Here is an 11,518-nt window from a genome sequence, read left to right as displayed (position 1 = left end):
GTCCTGTTTCCTATCTTTTTCAAAAACTTTGTGGGGAAGAAAAATGTTACCTTCCAGGGGACTCTCTACACTCTCCTATATTGAAATTTCATAACGACTTCCATCAAAATGTAGAAATTATTTTAAATCACAAACACTTTTTAATGTCATGGTTTCTGTGGATGAGGAAATTTAAAGTGAAAGTGAAGTAGCTCAGTCATGTCCAACTCTTCGTGACTGTAGCCCAGCAGGTTCCGCTGGCCATGGGATTTTCCAGGCAAGAATACTGGAGTGGGTTGCCATTTCCTTCTCCAGGGGATCTTCCCAACCCAGGGATTGAACCCAGATCTCCTGCATTGCAGGCAAACTACCGTCTGAGCTACCAGAGAATCCCTGTGGATGAGGAATCCAGGCACAGTTAATCTGAATGCCAATGCGACAAAGTCTCTCAAAAGGTTGCAATCCATTTGAACTGCATCTGTGGTCTTATGTGATGGTTCAACAGGTGAGAATTCATTTTCAAGCTCATTCATGTTGTCATCAGAATTCAGTATCTTGTTGGCTGTTGGCAAGAGGTCTCCCTCAGCTCCTTGCCACAAGGAACCTCACCTAACAGCTCACATGTGGCAGGCAGCTGGCTTGGCTCAAAGTTTAAGGAGAGAGCAAGAGAGTGGCCCCACACAGAAGCCACAGTCTCTTTGTAACCAGTTCTCGGAAGTAGCATCCCGATTACTTTTTGCTATATTCTTTTCTCTGGCAGTGAGTCATGGTCCACACTCAAAGGTAGGAGATTACACAGGATGCAAATACCCAGAGGCTAGGATCACTGCAGACCATTTTAGAGGCTGTCCACGCCCCAAACTAACATTCACATACCATCAGCCAAGCACATAGATTATCTCGCTTAATCTTTTTAACAGCCCAACGAGGCAGTTATGTGATTAGCCTATTTTTAAAATCAGGAAGCTGAGGCTCAAAGATGTTAAGTATGTGACTTAAGAGCTCACATTTCAGTAAGTGGCAGATCAGGGATTGGAACTGTGGCTGTCTGCTTTCAGATTGTATTCATTTAACTACTTAGAAACTATTAAGGAAAAACAAACTGCAGGCATAGGAGTTACATTTCATGCTCTTATTTGTGTTAAAAAAAATACACAGAAAAGGGTGGAAGAAAACATGTTAAAATGTTTTTAAAAAACCATTTAACTTTTGGGTGAAGGGATTATGAATGGCTATTTTTAAATGTCAATATTTATTTTCCAATGCTTATACTGCCCTTAAATTTACCCAATGTAGGGGAAAGCCATGAAAAAAACCAAAAGCTATCTCTGTTCTAGTGGGGTTTGCATTGATGCACTAAGGGTGAAGCAGAGGGATCGTTCATCCTGAATGCAGGTAATAAAGGGTGCACTGTCTGTAGAGAATTAAAAAACAAACAAACAAACCACCGAAAGTCAATCATTTTTAATATCACTCAATTCTGAACAATTTCAGTGACTCTTTCTTCCTGGAGCATACTGCTGCCACCACCACTTCCCTCTTACCCATTTTATTAGTCTGGGGAGAAAGAAATAAACACACAATTAAGTTACACACAATTAAGTCAGATAGAGGTAAGTTTTACAAAAAATAAAGCAGGGCCAAAGGGGAGAGCAGATAATGGGAAAGGCTACATTTTAGCATAGGCAGTCAATGAAGACCTTCTCCAAAGGTAATATATAGAGACCTGAATAAGTTGAGGGATTATGGCACCCCACTCCAGTACTCTTGCCTGGAAAATCCCATGGATGGAGGAGCCTGGTAGGCTGCAGTCCATGGGGTCTCTAAGAGTCGGACATGACTGAAAGACTTCACTTTCACTTTTCGCTTTCATGCATTGGAGAAGGAAATGGCAACCCACTCCAGTGTTCTCGCCTGGAGAATCCCAGGGACGGGGGAGCCTGATGGGCTGCCGTCTATGGGGTCGCACAGAGTCGGACACGACTGAAGTGATTTAGCAGCAGCAGCAGCAGCATTGTTTTTATAATCAGAGAAATAGAGAAAACACTGGCTGCTGTTGTTCAGTTACTAGGTTGTGTCCAGCTCTTTGTGACTGCGCCATGTCAGAAATCCCCGTCCTTTGCTATCCCCTGGATTTTGCTCAGATTCACGTCCATGGAGTTGGTGATGCCATCCAGCCATCGTATTGTCTGTCACCCTCTTCTCCTCCTGCCCTCAGTCTTTCCCAGCATCGGGGTCTCTTCCAGTGAGTAGGCTCTTTGCATCAGGTAGCCAAAGCATTGGAGCTTCAGCTTCAGTATCAGTCCTTCCAATGAATATCAGGGTTGATTTCCTTTAGGATTGATGTTGCTGTCCTACAATCTGTGGAAATTTTACCATCCATTCATTTCTACACTCAGTCCCTTAATTATTTCAGTTAATCCATTTTTATGGAATGCCTACTATGTGGCAAGAACTCTGCTAGACATGGGGAATTTAAGAATGAGTATAACAAATATGGTTTCTTCACCCACTAGTTTCGGAATAGAGTGGGGAGCACAGTTCATCAGTGGGTGACTGAGAGATATACACTGATGAATGAACACACACACACAAAAAAAACAACAACAAAAAAGATGTCCTTTTCATCATAGGGGACTGGAATGCAAAACTAGGAAGTCAAGAGATACCTGGAGTAACAGGCAACTTTGGCCTTGGAGTGCAGAATGAAGCAGGGCAAAGGCTAAAAGAGTTTTGCAAAGAGAACACACCAGTCATAGGAAACACCCTCTTCCAACAACACAAGAAAAGACTCTACACATGGACATCACCAGATGGTCAACACCAAAATCAGATTGATTATTTTCTTTGCAGCCAAAGATGCAGAAGCTCTACACAGTCAGCAAAAACAAGACTGGGAGATGACCCTGGCTCAAATCATGACCTCCTTATTGCAAAATTCAGACTTAAACTGAAGACAGTAGGGAAAATTACTAGACCATTCAGGTATGACCTATATCAAATCCCTTATAATTATACAGTGGAAGTGACAAATTCAACTGTGGAAGATTCAAGGGATTAGATCTGATAAAGTGCCTAATGAACTATGGACGGAGGTTTGTGACACTGTACAGGAGGCAGTGATCAAGACCATCCCCAAGAAAAAGAAATGCGAAAAGGCAAAATGGTTGTCTGAAGAGGCCTTACAAATAGCTGAGAAAAGAAGAGAAGCAAAAGGCAATGGAGAAAAGGAAAGATATACCCATCTGAATGCAGAGTTCCAAAGAATAGCAAGGAGAGATAAGAAAGCCTTCCTCAGTGATCAGTGCAAAGAAATAGAGGGAAATGATAGAATGGGAAAGACTAGAGATCTCTTTAAGAAAATTAGAGATACCAAGGGAACATTTCATGCAAAAATGGGCACAATAAAGGACAGAAACAGTATGGACCTAACAGAAGCAGAAGACATTAAGAAGAGGTGGCAAGAATATACAGAAGAACTGTACAAAAAAGATCTTCATGACCCAGATAATGACAGTGGTGCGATCACTCCCCTGGAGCCAGAGGTCCTGGAATGTGATGTCAAGTGGGTCTTAGTAAGCATCACTACAAACAAAGCTAGTGGAGGTGATAGAATTCCAGTAGAGCTATTTCAAATCCTAAAAGATGATGCTGTGAAAGTGCTGTACTCAATATGCCAGCAAATTTGGAAAATTCAGCAGTGGCCACAGGACTAGAAAAGATAAGTTTTCATTCCAATCCCAAAGAAAAGCAATGCCAAAGAATGCTCAAACTGCTGCACAATTGCACTCATCTCACACACTAGTAAAGTAATGCTCAAAATTCTCCAAGCCAGGCTTCAACAGTACGTGAACCGTGAACTTCCAGATGTTCAAACTGGTTTTAGAAAAGGCAGAGGAACCAGAGATCAAATTGCCAACATCTGTTGGATCATAGAGAAAGCAAGAGAGTTCCAGACAAACATCTACTTCTGTTTTATTGACTACGCCAAAGTTTTTGACTGTGTGGATCACAACAGACTGTGGAAAATTCTTAAAGAGATGGGAATACTAGACCACCTGACCGGCCTCCTGATAAATCTCTATGAGGGTTAAAAAGCAACAGTTAGAACCTGACATGGAGCAATGGACTGGTTCCAGATTGGGTAAGGAGTACGTCAAGGCCGTATATTGTCACCCTGCTTATTTAACTTATATGAAGAGTACATAATGCAAAATGCTGGGCTGGATGAAGCACAAGCTGGAATCAAGACTTCCAGCAGAAATATAAAAGACCTCCTATATGCAAATGACATCACCCTTATGGCAGAAGTGAAGAGGAACTGAAGAGCCTCTTGCTAAAGGTGAAAGAGGAGAGTGAAAAATCTGGCTTAAAACTCAACATTTAAAAAATGAAGATCATGGTATCTGGTCCCATCATTTCATGGCAAATAGATGGGGAAAAAATGGACACAGTGAGATATTTTATTTTGGGGAACTCCAAAATCACTGCAGATGGTGACTGCAGCCATGAAATTAAAAGACACTTCTTCTTGGAAGAAAAGCTATGACCAACCTTGACAGCATATTAAAAACCTTACCAACAAAGGTCTGCCTAGTCAAAGCTATGGTTTTTCCAGTAGTCATGTATGGATTTGAGAGTTGGACCATAAAAAAAATTGAGTGCTGAAGAATTGATGCTTTTGAACTGTGGTGTTAGAGAAGACTCTTGAGAGTCCCTTGGATTGCAAGGATATCAAACCTGTCAATCCTAAAGGAAATCAGTCCTGAATATTCATTGGAAGGACTGATGCTGAAGGTGAAGCTCCAGTACTTTGGCCACCTGATGCGAAGAGCCGACTCATTGGAAAAGACCCTGGTGCTGGGAAAGATTGAAAGCAGGAGAAGGGGATGACAGAGGATGAGATGGTTGGATGGATGGTTGGATGACTTGATGGACATGAGTTTGAGTAGGCTTTGGGAGTTGGTGATGGACAGGGAAGCCTGGCGTGCTGAAGTACATGGGGTCACAAAGATTTGGACATGACTGAGCGACTGAACTGAGCTGAACCAGGTATGTCTTGACTTCCTATTTTTGCATTCCAGTCCCCTATAATTAAAAGGACATCTTTTGGGGGTGTTAGTTCTAGAAGGTCTTGAAGTTCTAGAAGGTCTAAGTTTTTAAAGCACTTTTATATGGTTTCATTATTTTTATCCCCATGACAAGCTGGTGAGGTTGTCAGAACATATGTCAATCAATTCCCGTGCTTTATCTATGGAAACACAGTGTCAGTCATGCTAATTCAGTTCAGTTCAGTTGCTCTGTTGTGTCTGACTCTTTGCGACCCCATGGACTGCAACACACCAGGCTTCCCTGTCCATCACCAATCCCCGGAGCTTATGTCCATTGAGTCAGTGATGCCATCCAACCATCTCATCTTCTGTTGTGCCCTTCTCCTCCTGCCCTCAATCTTTCCCAGCATCAGGGTCTTTTCAAATGAGTCAGTTCTTTGCATCAGGTGGCCAAAGTATTGGAGTTTCAGTTTCAGCAGCAGTCCTTCCAGTGAATATTCAGGACTGATTTCCTTTAGGATGGACTGGTTGGATCTCCTTGCAGTCCAAGGGACTCTCAAAAGCCTTCTCCAACACCACAGTTCAAAAGCATCAATTCTTCGGCGCTCAGCTTTCTTTATAGTCCAACTCTCACATCCATACATGACTACTGGAAAAACCATAGCTTTGACTAGATGAACCTTTGCTGGTGAAGTAATGTCTCTACTTTTTAATATGCTGTCTAGGTTGGTCATAGCTTTCCTTCCAAGGAGCAAGCGTCTTTTAATTTCATGGCTGCAGTCACCATCTGCAGTGATTTTGGAGCCCCCCAAAATAAAGTCTGCCACTGTTTTCATTGTTTCCCCATCTATTTGCCATGAAGTGATGGGACTGGATGCCATGATCTTAGTTTTCTAAATGTTGAGTTTTAAACAAACGTTTTCACTCTCCTATTTTACTTTCATCAAGAGGGTCTTTAGCTCTTCTTCGATTTCTGCCATCATGCTATGTAGAAAATATCAAGAGACCCAGATCTCTTGAGTATGGTGCCAGTGCATTTTTAATATCACGCTACATCTCCCAGTCTCCTAAATCCACTAGGTGTAATGATGGAGTTCATAGCTTTAAAAAAGGGTTGAAGACAGTGAAAATACACCAAGGGCAAGGTTTGGCTCTCTTACATCTTGAGGCCCGGTCAGATGTTTTCTTTACAGTCATGGAAAGGAAATTAAATATAATATACAAAGTATGCTTATAAAGTCCACTTGCAATGTCTTTTACGTGAATGGAAGAACACTGTAAATACCTGTCTGCTCTTAAACCTTTTTTCACTGGTCTGCCTTCTCAGTACAGTTCCCCTAAACCAGCTCTGTTCATGGAGTTCACTAGACAGCAAGGAGGTGAAACCAGTCAACCTAAAGGAAATCAGCACTGAATATTCATTGGAAGGATTGATGCTGAAGCTGAAAGTCCAATACTTTGGCCACCTGATGTGAAGAGTCAACTCACGGGAAAAAACTCTGATGCTGGGAAAGATTGAAGGCAAGAGGAAAAGGGGATGATGGAGGATGAAATGGTTGGATGGCATCACCAACTCGCTGGACATGAGTTTGAGCAAACTCCTGGAGGTGGTGAAGGACAGGGAAGCCTGCCGTGCTACAGTCCATGGGGTTGCAAAGTCGGACACGACTGAGTGACTGAACAACAACAAACCAGCTCTGGATGTCAGAGCTTCTGGAATTCTGATACCCTCTGGCTCTGAATAGACCTCTGTGCCCCACCATGCATCTTGCTCAGTAATATGAGCAGCACAGTTTAGACAGCATCTGCAGTTTGATGGGAAAAGGAAATGGCAACCCACTCCAGTGTTCTTGCCTGGAGAATCCCAGGGACGGGGGAGCCTGGTGGGCTGCCGTCTATGGGGTCACATAGAGTCAGACACAACTGAAGCGACTTAGCAGCAGCAGTTTGATGAAATTATGTATATTTTTACTAGATGAGTGTGTAAGAATATTCTGGAGAGAAAAGTGCCAAGCTATATGGAGGTAAGAACACAAATGAAATTAAATAATATTAATGCTTAACAGGCTGAGATGGTCCCAACCCAGTGCTTTTGTTTTTTAATGTAGTCAAGAACACAGCACTGATTCTGTTATCAAACAAACACCATGGCTGTTCCATATGTGTAGATATGGATTTCCTTGGAAGAACAGGTAAGCTTTTTCCAGCAGATAACAAGGGTCCTAGAAGATAACTGCACTTGTTTCCAGCTCATCACTTTGCTCAAAGACACACTGAGAAGCCAGTCAGTTCTTCCCCATCCTCTTCTCCAGTCCTGCTGATCTGTGCCACCTTCTCTTTTCATTCTTGGTATTGGTAAATCCTTTTTGCTCTTCATGGAAATCACTTCCTCTCTGCTCTGGCCTCCAAAACCCATCTTGCCCTCCATTAATCTGCTTAACTCCAGTTTACCCCTCCTCTGACCACATCTCCTCCCAACTCCAAGGCAGCATGCAGAGTCTCCCGTGCCCTTCCATAGGGCTCTCTGTCTTCCTTCCACCCCCTTAGCTGGGAGTCAAAGTACTAGGAAGTTCTTGAGGACAGAATTATTATCTCAGTCCGTGTTCAATGTCCAGGGCCTAGAACAGTACCATTTAGCCTTTGAATCCAGGACTGTCGTTGGGCCTTAGACGATTGTTTGTTCCATCTCACACTAACTGCATTTCCCTTTAAGATGAACTAATAGTATCTACTTTTGAAGGCCCTGTAAGAGTTAGATAGTGCTCATAAAACACCAACTTGTCATCATTTCATTTGGAAATTATTTTACTTAAACCGGTGGTTCTCAACCAGGACAGGGGCCTTTTGGCTGTGCCTGGAGATGTTTTTGATGGTCATAACTGGGGGATTTGGTATCAAGTGAGTGAAGGCCAGGATGCTATTAAATATCCCACAATGCATAGGACAGTGGCTCACAGCGAAAGATGTTAATCATGACCCAAAGTGTTAATAGTGTAGAGTTTGAGGAGCCCTGCTTTAAGACTATTTTCAGTCTTCCTTTTTAATGTGGGCCCATCATTTTTTCTTTGCCACAGCTCACCAGCTCTTTATGGCATGCACTGGCCTTATTTCACATTGCACCTACAAGCCTTGCTAGGGTAACAGGCCAGGTGTGGTTGGCAGTGAGATTTAGTGCATAAGACTAATGCACTTTGAACTGAGGCTGTAGATTCAGGCTTTTTTTTATGGATGGAGTAATTGTTAAACATGAGTATTCTAAAATAATCACATACAAAATGTTGCTGAAATTGATTGAAATAAACAGATGTTCTGTAAGAGTTAAATTAATTCTTTTCAGTTACCTTGGATTGGGTAGGAAACAGAAGCAGCAGAAATAATAAGATTCAGTTTACACCTTCTTTCTATGTAGGCTGTAGGGTGGGGATTTACTTCTGAATGCTCTTGCTGTGCTAAATTTTCCAAACAAGCATGAGGAGAGCTTCTCAAAGCACTTGAAAAATATATTTTATTTGACTTCCAGTCATATAAGGAATGCTGCTAACCCTTGTGCGCTGGCGGATAGGTCACTCTGTAGTAGATATGTTTGAGTCCTGCCTCAAAAAGGTTTGGCTCCTAATCATCTTGCAGTGATTTTATAGTTATTCTTGATTTTTTTTTTCTGTTCTACTCTATGAATTGTACAGAAACTCCTTTTTTACAGAAGGCAGCATTCTGCCATTGAGGGTTGGTTATTCCATTTGCCACCATTTTTCTCTCCCCACCCTGATTCTTTTTTCTTCTATTAATGCAACTAATTATCTTTCAAGCGAATGCCTGGCAGTTCAAAGCAGGTTGAGTGTTTACCTGATGCCAAAACTACGGGTGGTTTGGTTAATTCCACCAGACCACTCTAGTGTCTGAGTGTTCTTATTATAATTAATTTCAATGACTAGCCATATCAGTCAAAACAGCAGCTTTATTAGCCAGTGCATACAGAGGAATATATGAGATATAAATCTTGAAATCTGGATTATGTGCCCTATTTTCACATTTATAATGAATGGTTTTCAAATATAAATAGTGAAAAGTAGGGAGAAAACTGGGATAAGGGAAAATTCAATTATAATAGAAAGCCTATATGAGACACAGCTATATTGATTCAGCAGCACATTGCTGTGTATGAAGGAACTGGTTATTTCTACCTCTCCTCTTTGCCTTCTATTATGTTAGACTTGTGTAAGACTGGCTGCCTCCATGACAGCAAAATGCTGAAGTCCCAGGCTTTTTTTGTACATCACAGACAGACTGGAAGAGGAAATATTTCTCTTGAAAGCTCTAAAAGAGTAAGATTTCTGTCTCAGAAATCCCAGCCAAACTCCCCGTGTGTCTTGTTGGCCCTATAATATATCCTGTGCCCTTTTCTAAAGCAAGGTCTGATCAGGGTAATGTCAGAACTTTTTGACTTAAGCCTGGATAACAGAATCAGTTTTAAGAACAAGGTGATGGTATTACCCTGATTGACCCCATCAGTCAGTTCCCCTGGAAGTAGGGGTGTGTATCTTGATCTGTGTTCTATGACCATTGCCCATTTTGTGTGTCTATCTATCTAACTGAATGTGAATTCATTAGATCAGGGCCCCTGACTTATTCCTCTTTATATTTCCAGATCGTAGTTCACTTCCTTTTGCATCATAGACATTCCAAAGGTTTGATCATTGTGAACAAACGAGCAGTTTCCAATGTAAACTGCTATTGGGTTTCTTTCCTTTCGTCGATTCCAAGATCACTCACTTGGCACCTACGTGATACCAGGTGTATGGAGGTCCCCTGGGAATAAATAGATGATCAATGACCCAGCCTCTGATCTTAAGGAACATACAGTCTTAAAGAGAAAAAAAAAAAGATAAGTATATAAACAATTTCAATTAAATGTAACTGTGCCGCTGCAGAGCGGAGCAGAGCTCACAGTACAGGCTCCCTGGAGCTTACTAGGCTTCCCTGGAGCTGAGGAGGCGGCCCTGAGGAAGCCACATCTGAATCTTGATCTGGGATATTTATGGGATTTCTCCAGGAGCAGAGGGGCTGGAGGAGGTGCAGGAAGAAGGATGGTTCACTTTGAAAAAGGATATGACAAGACCTGTTATGATGCTTATGAACTTTACAAAACCTCTCTGGAGCTGGTGAAGTACTATCCATGTTAGATGGGAATGGCCAGTTGCTTTAATGAGGAGCTCACACTTCAGGGTGTATCCAGTTGATGGGGAAGATCATTCTTCAGAAGCAGCTCCTACAAGTGTTTCAGCTTGGTTATTTCCCATCAACAGCTAAGGGGCTTGTTGTTGCTGTTCAGTCGCTAAGTCGTGTCTGACTTGTTGCCACCTCAAGAACTTCAGCACACCAAGCTCCTCTGTTCTCCACTACCTTCTGAGTTCAGTTCAGTCCCTTGGTCACATCTGACTCTTTGCAACCCCATGGACTGCAGCACGCCAGGCTTTCCTGTTCATCACCAATTCCTGGAGTTTACTCAAACTCATGTCCATTGAGTCGGTAATGCACTGTCTCTTGAAGTTTGCTCAAATTGATGTCCATTGAGTGATGATGATGCCATCCAACCATCTCACTCTCTACTGCCCCCTTCTCCTGCCCTCCATATTTCCCAGCATCAGGGTCTTTTCCAGTGAGTCAGCTCTTCGTATCAAGTGGCCAACATATTGGAACTTCAGCATCCACCCTTCCAGTGAATATTCAGGGCTGATCTCCTTGCAGTCCATGGATGGGACTCTCAAGAGTCTTCTCCAGCACCACAGTTTGAAAGCATCAATTCTTCAGCACTCAGCCTTCTTTATGGTTCAACTCTCACGTCTGTACATAACTACTGGGGAAACCACAGCTTAGACTATATGGACATTTGTGGGCAAAGTGATGTCTCTGCTTTTCAATACACTGTCTAGGTTTGGCATAGCTTTTATTCCAAGGAGCAAGCATCTTTTCATTTCATGGTTAATCACTATTATTGAGTATAATTAACCTTAGAAATGAGTTTTCATTGGTAAAATTTGAGATGTGCAGGATAACATAGTGGGTGTTAGAAACTTACATGGGTAACATTACTGGTATTCAAGGAATGAGTGAGCAGAAGTGTGCTGGAGACATTCCCACCCTTGTAAGAACACAGTGTAGCTGTGATTCAGTCCTGTTTACCTGTTCCTTTAGGGATAATGCTTGTGGCCTGACTCATTGATGGTTCTGTGTTGGACTATTATTTAATAGGATATGAACTTTAATATGAACTGGCTCTTACCTCTAACATAGAGTGACCTTTAAGTAGTCACTTTCCTGACAGCATTTCATGAATAGTGACACCAAGCAGGACAGGAAGCTGGGAATTAGCTTATACAACACATAGTAAGGATAGTTTTGAACCTGTTATCTGTCACTCACCTAACTCTATCTATTGACAATAATTGTTATTAATAGTAAGAGCCCCAGAATATTTTTTGTGAGCCAGC

General features: G+C 42.0%; 2 long non-coding RNA genes across 3 annotated transcripts in view; one reads left to right on the top strand and one right to left on the bottom strand.

Moving 5' to 3' along the window:
- LOC129643151 (uncharacterized) overlaps positions 1-11,518 on the bottom strand; it is a 129,939-nt gene that overhangs the window by 82,980 nt on the left and 35,441 nt on the right. The window lies entirely within an intron of this gene.
- LOC129643152 (uncharacterized) overlaps positions 354-11,518 on the top strand; it is a 36,378-nt gene continuing 25,213 nt past the window's right edge. Inside the window, exon 1 of the long non-coding RNA XR_008710119.1 lies at positions 354-484. This is a non-coding gene — a long non-coding RNA (uncharacterized LOC129643152). The remainder of the gene's footprint in view (positions 485-11,518) is intronic.

This window comes from Bubalus kerabau, chromosome 2 (genome assembly GCF_029407905.1).
Source record: "Bubalus kerabau isolate K-KA32 ecotype Philippines breed swamp buffalo chromosome 2, PCC_UOA_SB_1v2, whole genome shotgun sequence".
Taxonomy (NCBI): Eukaryota; Metazoa; Chordata; class Mammalia; order Artiodactyla; family Bovidae; genus Bubalus; species Bubalus kerabau.
The sequence above is the reverse complement of the archived record's forward strand: the minus strand, read 5'-3'. Positions and strand labels throughout refer to the sequence as shown.